The sequence below is a fragment of the Coregonus lavaretus genome (genome assembly GCF_964263955.1).
Source record: "Coregonus lavaretus genome assembly, contig: HAP1_SCAFFOLD_1723, whole genome shotgun sequence".
NCBI classification, from domain to species: Eukaryota; Metazoa; Chordata; class Actinopteri; order Salmoniformes; family Salmonidae; genus Coregonus; species Coregonus lavaretus.
In genome coordinates this window covers 42,501-50,000 of record NW_028165779.1, presented here as the reverse complement: position 1 = coordinate 50,000, position 7,500 = coordinate 42,501, and positions in this window count along the sequence as shown.

Below are 7,500 nucleotides of genomic sequence, written 5' to 3'. Positions count from 1 at the left end.
GTGTATTATATAGGGACTAGGGGACCATTTGGGGTTCTGGTCAGCAGTAGTGTATTATATAGGGACTAGGGGACCATTTGAGACCCGGCCCTAGGGGTTCTGGTCAGCAGTAGTGTATTATATAGGGACTAGGGGACCATTTGAGACCCAGCCCTAGGGGTTCTGGTCAGCAGTAGTGTATTATATAGGGACTAGGGGACCATTTGAGACCCAGCCCTAGGGGTTCTGGTCAGCAGTAGTGTATTATATAGGGACTAGGGGACCATTTGTGACCCAGTCCTAGGGGTTCTGGTCAGCAGTAGTGTATTATATAGGGACTAGGGGACCATTTGAGACCCAGTCCTAGGGGTTCTGGTCAGCAGTAGTGTATTATATAGGGGACTAGGGGACCATTTGAGACCCGGCCCTAGGGGTTCTGGTCAGCAGTAGTGTATTATATAGGGACTAGGGGACCATTTGGGGTTCTGGTCAGCAGTAGTGTATTATATAGGGACTAGGGGACCATTTGAGACCCAACCCTAGGGGTTCTGGTCAGCAGTAGTGTATTATATAGGGACTAGGGGACCATTTGAGACCCAGCCCTAGGGGTTCTGGTCCGCAGTAGTGTATTATATAGGGACTAGGGGACCATTTGAGACCCAGCCCTAGGGGTTCTGGTCAGCAGTAGTGTATTATATAGGGACTAGGGGACCATTTGAGACCCAGCCCTAGGGGTTCTGGTCAGCAGTAGTGTATTATATAGGGGACTAGGGGACCATTTGAGACCCAACCCTAGGGGTTCTGGTCAGCAGTAGTGTATTATATAGGGACTAGGGGACCATTTGAGACCTGGCCCTAGGGGTTCTGGTCAGCAGTAGTGTATTATATAGGGACTAGGGGACCATTTGAGACCCAGCCCTAGGGGTTCTGGTCAGCAGTAGTGTATTATATAGGGACTAGGGGACCATTTGGGGTTCTGGTCAGCAGTAGTGTATTATATAGGGACTAGGGGACCATTTGAGACCCAGCCCTAGGGGTTCTGGTCAGCAGTAGTGTATTATATAGGGACTAGGGGACCATTTGAGACCCAGCCCTAGGGGTTCTGGTCAGCAGTAGTGTATTATATAGGGGACTAGGGGACCATTTGGGGTTCTGGTAAGCAGTAGTGTATTATATAGGGACTAGGGGACCATTTGGGGTTCTGGTCAGCAGTAGTGTATTATATAGGGACTAGGGGACCATTTGAGACCCAGCCCTAGGGGTTCTGGTCAGCAGTAGTGTATTATATAGGGACTAGGGGACCATTTGAGACCCAACCCTAGGGGTTCTGGTCAGCAGTAGTGTATTATATAGGGACTAGGATACCATTTGAGACCCAGCCCTAGGGGTTCTGGTCAGCAGTAGTGTATTATATAGGGACTAGGGGACCATTTGGGGTTCTGGTCAGCAGTAGTGTATTATATAGGGACTAGGGGACCATTTGGGGTTCTGGTCAGCAGTAGTGTATTATATAGGGACTAGGGGACCATTTGAGACCCAGCCCTAGGGGTTCTGGTCAGCAGTAGTGTATTATATAGGGGACTAGGGGACCATTTGGGGTTCTGGTCAGCAGTAGTGTATTATATAGGGACTAGGGGTCCATTTGAGACCCGGCCCTAGGGGTTCTGGTCAGCAGTAGTGTATTATATAGGGACTAGGGGACCATTTGAGACCCAGCCCTAGGGGTTCTGGTCAGCAGTAGTGTATTATATAGGGACTAGGGGACCATTTGGGGTTCTGGTCAGCAGTAGTGTATTATATAGGGACTAGGGGACCATTTGAGACCCAGCCCTAGGGGTTCTGGTCAGCAGTAGTGTATTATATAGGGACTAGGGGACCATTTGAGACCCAGCCCTAGGGGTTCTGGTCAGCAGTAGTGTATTATATAGGGACTAGGGGACCATTTGAGACCCAGCCCTAGGGGTTCTGGTCAGCAGTAGTGTATTATATAGGGACTAGGGGACCATTTGAGACCCAGCCCTAGGGGTTCTGGTCAGCAGTAGTGTATTATATAGGGACTAGGGGACCATTTGAGACCCAGCCCTAGGGGTTCTGGTCAGCAGTAGTGTATTATATAGGGACTAGGGGACCATTTGAGACCCAGCCCTAGGGGTTCTGGTCAGCAGTAGTGTATTATATAGGGACTAGGATACCATTTGAGACCCAGCCCTAGGGGTTCTGGTCAGCAGTAGTGTATTATATAGGGACTAGGGGACCATTTGGGGTTCTGGTCAGCAGTAGTGTATTATATAGGGGACTAGGGGACCATTTGAGACCCAGTCCTAGGGGTTCTGGTCAGCAGTAGTGTATTATATAGGGACTAGGGGACCATTTGGGGTTCTGGTCAGCAGTAGTGTATTATATAGGGACTAGGATACCATTTGAGACCCAGCCCTAGGGGTTCTGGTCAGCAGTAGTGTATTATATAGGGACTAGGGGACCATTTGGGGTTCTGGTCAGCAGTAGTGTATTATATACGGACTAGGGGACCATTTGGGGTTCTGGTCAGCAGTAGTGTATTATATAGGGACTAGGGGACCATTTGAGACCCAGCCCTAGGGGTTCTGGTCAGCAGTAGTGTATTATATAGGGACTAGGGGACCATTTGAGACCCAGCCCTAGGGGTTCTGGTCAGCAGTAGTGTATTATATAGGGACTAGGGGACCATTTGAGACCCAGCCCTAGGGGTTCTGGTCAGCAGTAGTGTATTATATAGGGACTAGGGGACCATTTGAGACCCAGCCCTAGGGGTTCTGGTCAGCAGTAGTGTATTATATAGGGGACTAGGGGACCATTTGAGACCCAGCCCTAGGGGTTCTGGTCAGCAGTAGTGTATTATATAGGGACTAGGGGACCATTTGAGACCCAGTCCTAGGGGTTCTGGTCAGCAGTAGTGTATTATATAGGGACTAGGGGACCATTTGAGACCCAGTCCTAGGGGTTCTGGTCAGCAGTAGTGTATTATATAGGGACTAGGGGACCATTTGGGGTTCTGGTCAGCAGTAGTGTATTATATAGGGACTAGGGGACCATTTGGGGTTCTGGTCAGCAGTAGTGTATTATATAGGGACTAGGGGACCATTTGAGACCCAGCCCTAGGGGTTCTGGTCAGCAGTAGTGTATTACATAGGGACTAGGGGACCATTTGAGACCCAGCCCTAGGGGTTCTGGTCAGCAGTAGTGTATTATATAGGGGACTAGGGGACCATTTGAGACCCAGTCCTAGGGGTTCTGGTCAGCAGTAGTGTATTATATAGGGACTAGGATACCATTTGAGACCCAGCCCTAGGGGTTCTGGTCAGCAGTAGTGTATTATATAGGGACTAGGGGACCATTTGAGACCCAGCCCTAGGGGTTCTGGTCAGCAGTAGTGTATTATATAGGGACTAGGGGACCATTTGAGACCCAGCCCTAGGGGTTCTGGTCAGCAGTAGTGTATTATATAGGGACTAGGGGACCATTTGAGACCCAGCCCTAGGGGTTCTGGTCAGCAGTAGTGTATTATATAGGGACTAGGGGACCATTTGGGGTTCTGGTCAGCAGTAGTGTATTATATAGGGACTAGGGGACCATTTGAGACCCAGCCCTAGGGGTTCTGGTCAGCAGTAGTGTATTATATAGGGACTAGGGGACCATTTGGGGTTCTGGTCAGCAGTAGTGTATTATATAGGGACTAGGGGACCATTTGGGGTTCTGGTCAGCAGTAGTGTATTATATAGGGACTAGGGGACCATTTGAGACCCGGCCCTAGGGGTTCTGGTCAGCAGTAGTGTATTATATAGGGACTAGGGGACCATTTGGGGTTCTGGTCAGCAGTAGTGTATTATATAGGGACTAGGGGACCATTTGAGACCCAGCCCTAGGGGTTCTGGTCAGCAGTAGTGTATTATATAGGGACTAGGGGATCATTTGGGGTTCTGGTCAGCAGTAGTGTATTATATAGGGACTAAGGGACCATTTGAGACCCGGCCCTAGGGGTTCTGGTCAGCAGTAGTGTATTATATAGGGACTAGGGGACCATTTGAGACCCAGCCCTAGGGGTTCTGGTCAGCAGTAGTGTATTATATAGGGACTAGGGGACCATTTGAGACCCGGCCCTAGGGGTTCTGGTCAGCAGTAGTGTATTATATAGGGACTAGGGGACCATTTGAGACCCAGCCCTAGGGGTTCTGGTCAGCAGTAGTGTATTATATAGGGACTAGGGGACCATTTGAGACCCAGCCCTAGGGGTTCTGGTCAGCAGTAGTGTATTATATAGGGACTAGGGGACCATTTGAGACCCAGCCCTAGGGGTTCTGGTCAGCAGTAGTGTATTATATAGGGGACTAGGGGACCATTTGAGACCCAGCCCTAGGGGTTCTGGTCAGCAGTAGTGTATTATATAGGGACTAGGGGACCATTTGAGACCCAGCCCTAGGGGTTCTGGTCAGCAGTAGTGTATTATATAGGGACTAGGGGACCATTTGAGACCCGGCCCTAGGGGTTCTGGTCAGCAGTAGTGTATTATATAGGGACTAGGGGACCATTTGAGACCCAGCCCTAGGGGTTCTGGTCAGCAGTAGTGTATTATATAGGGACTAGGGGACCATTTGAGACCCGGCCCTAGGGGTTCTGGTCAGCAGTAGTGTATTATATAGGGACTAGGGGACCATTTGAGACCCAGCCCTAGGGGTTCTGGTCAGCAGTAGTGTATTATATAGGGACTAGGGGACCATTTGGGGTTCTGGTCAGCAGTAGTGTATTATATAGGGGACTAGGGGACCATTTGAGACCCAGCCCTAGGGGTTCTGGTCAGCAGTAGTGTATTATATAGGGACTAGGGGACCATTTGAGACCCAGCCCTATGGGTTCTGGTCAGCAGTAGTGTATTATATAGGGACTAGGGGACCATTTGGGGTTCTGGTCAGCAGTAGTGTATTATATAGGGACTAGGGGACCATTTGAGACCCAGCCCTAGGGGTTCTGGTCAGCAGTAGTGTATTATATAGGGGACTAGGGGACCATTTGGGGTTCTGGTCAGCAGTAGTGTATTATATAGGGACTAGGGGACCATTTGAGACCCAGCCCTAGGGGTTCTGGTCAGCAGTAGTGTATTATATAGGGGACTAGGGGACCATTTGGGGTTCTGGTCAGCAGTAGTGTATTATATAGGGACTAGGGGACCATTTGGGGTTCTGGTCAGCAGTAGTGTATTATATAGGGACTAGGGGACCATTTGAGACCCAGCCCTAGGGGTTCTGGTCAGCAGTAGTGTATTATATAGGGACTAGGGGACCATTTGGGGTTCTGGTCAGCAGTAGTGTATTATATAGGGACTAGGGGACCATTTGAGACCCAGCCCTAGGGGTTCTGGTCAGCAGTAGTGTATTATATAGGGGACTAGGGGACCATTTGGGGTTCTGGTCAGCAGTAGTGTATTATATAGGGACTAGGGGACCATTTGAGACCCAGCCCTAGGGGTTCTGGTCAGCAGTAGTGTATTATATAGGGGACTAGGGGACCATTTGGGGTTCTGGTCAGCAGTAGTGTATTATATAGGGACTAGGGGACCATTTGGGGTTCTGGTCAGCAGTAGTGTATTATATAGGGACAAGGGGACCATTTGAGACCCAGCCCTAGGGGTTCTGGTCAGCAGTAGTGTATTATATAGGGGACTAGGGGACCATTTGAGACCCAGCCCTAGGGGTTCTGGTCAGCAGTAGTGTATTATATAGGGACTAGGGGACCATTTGGGGTTCTGGTCAGCAGTAGTGTATTATATAGGGGACTAGGGGACCATTTGAGACCCAGCCCAAGGGGTTCTGGTCAGCAGTAGTGTATTATATAGGGACTAGGGGACCATTTGGGGTTCTGGTCAGCAGTAGTGTATTATATACGGACTAGGGGACCATTTGAGACCCAGCCCTAGGGGTTCTGGTCAGCAGTAGTGTATTATATAGGGACTAGGATACCATTTGAGACCCAGCCCAAGGGGTTCTGGTCAGCAGTAGTGTATTATATAGGGGACTAGGGGACCATTTGAGACCCAGCCCTAGGGGTTCTGGTCAGCAGTAGTGTATTATATAGGGACTAGGATACCATTTGAGACCCAGCCCTAGGGGTTCTGGTCAGCAGTAGTGTATTATATAGGGACTAGGGGACCATTTGGGGTTCTGGTCAGCAGTAGTGTATTATATAGGGACTAGGGGACCATTTGGGGTTCTGGTCAGCAGTAGTTTATTATATAGGGACTAGGGGACCATTTGGGGTTCTGGTCAGCAGTAGTGTATTATATAGGGACTAGGGGACCATTTGAGACCCAGCCCTAGGGGTTCTGGTCAGCAGTAGTGTATTATATAGGGACTAGGGGACCATTTGAGACCCAGCCCTAGGGGTTCTGGTCAGCAGTAGTGTATTATATAGGGACTAGGGGACCATTTGAGACCCAGCCCTAGGGGTTCTGGTCAGCAGTAGTGTATTATATAGGGACTAGGGGACCATTTGAGACCCAGTCCTAGGGGTTCTGGTCAGCAGTAGTGTATTATATAGGGGACTAGGGGACCATTTGAGACCCAGCCCTAGGGGTTCTGGTCAGCAGTAGTGTATTATATAGGGACTAGGGGACCATTTGAGACCCAGCCCTAGGGGTTCTGGTCAGCAGTAGTGTATTATATAGGGACTAGGGGACCATTTGAGACCCAGCCCTAGGGGTTCTGGTCAGCAGTAGTGTATTATATAGGGACTAGGGGACCATTTGAGACGGTCTAGAGGGAATGAGGGAAGCACGTGAGTGAACTCTTTTACAGACAGACAGACAGACAGACAGACAGACAGACAGACAGACAGAGAGACAGACATTATATCTAAATATACTGTATACTAACTAACATAACACATCCCAGATAAACCCAATACACTGTTTCGGGTTTTCTTTACTGCCAGGAAGAAATGAGTATGGTGGTAATGTGATCCTGGTATCATTACAACCCTGTTAGGATGTACTGGTTACTGCAGTTGAACTGATTCATGAGTGAAATGAAATAAATACAAAAATAATCTTATTAAAGATTAGCTTAGCATGTATGTGTTGTTGTTATACATAATAAATAGATGTCTTGTCTATCCACAGTGGCTTGGTGAGCCGTGCCATAGCTTCTCCTTCAAAAACTAAAATAGTTTGTTGTTGTTGTTGTTCAGAGCTTCTTCATCCTTCCATTCCAGAGATGAGAGGGAGAGGGGGGAGAGAGAGGAAGAGAGGAGCGAGGGAGAGAGTGGGGGACAGAGAGAGGAGAGAGAGAGAGAGAGAGAGAGAGGGAGAGAGTGAGAGAGAGAGAGCGGGAGAGAGAGAGAGAGAGAGAGGGGAGGAGAGGAGAGAGGGAGAGAGTGGGGGACAGAGAGAGGAGAGAGAGAGAGAGAGAGAGAGAGAGAGAGAGAGAGAGAGAGAGAGAGAGAGAGAGAGAGAGACAGAGAGGAATCAAGTTTCAGGTTTCTTTCTTATTTCCT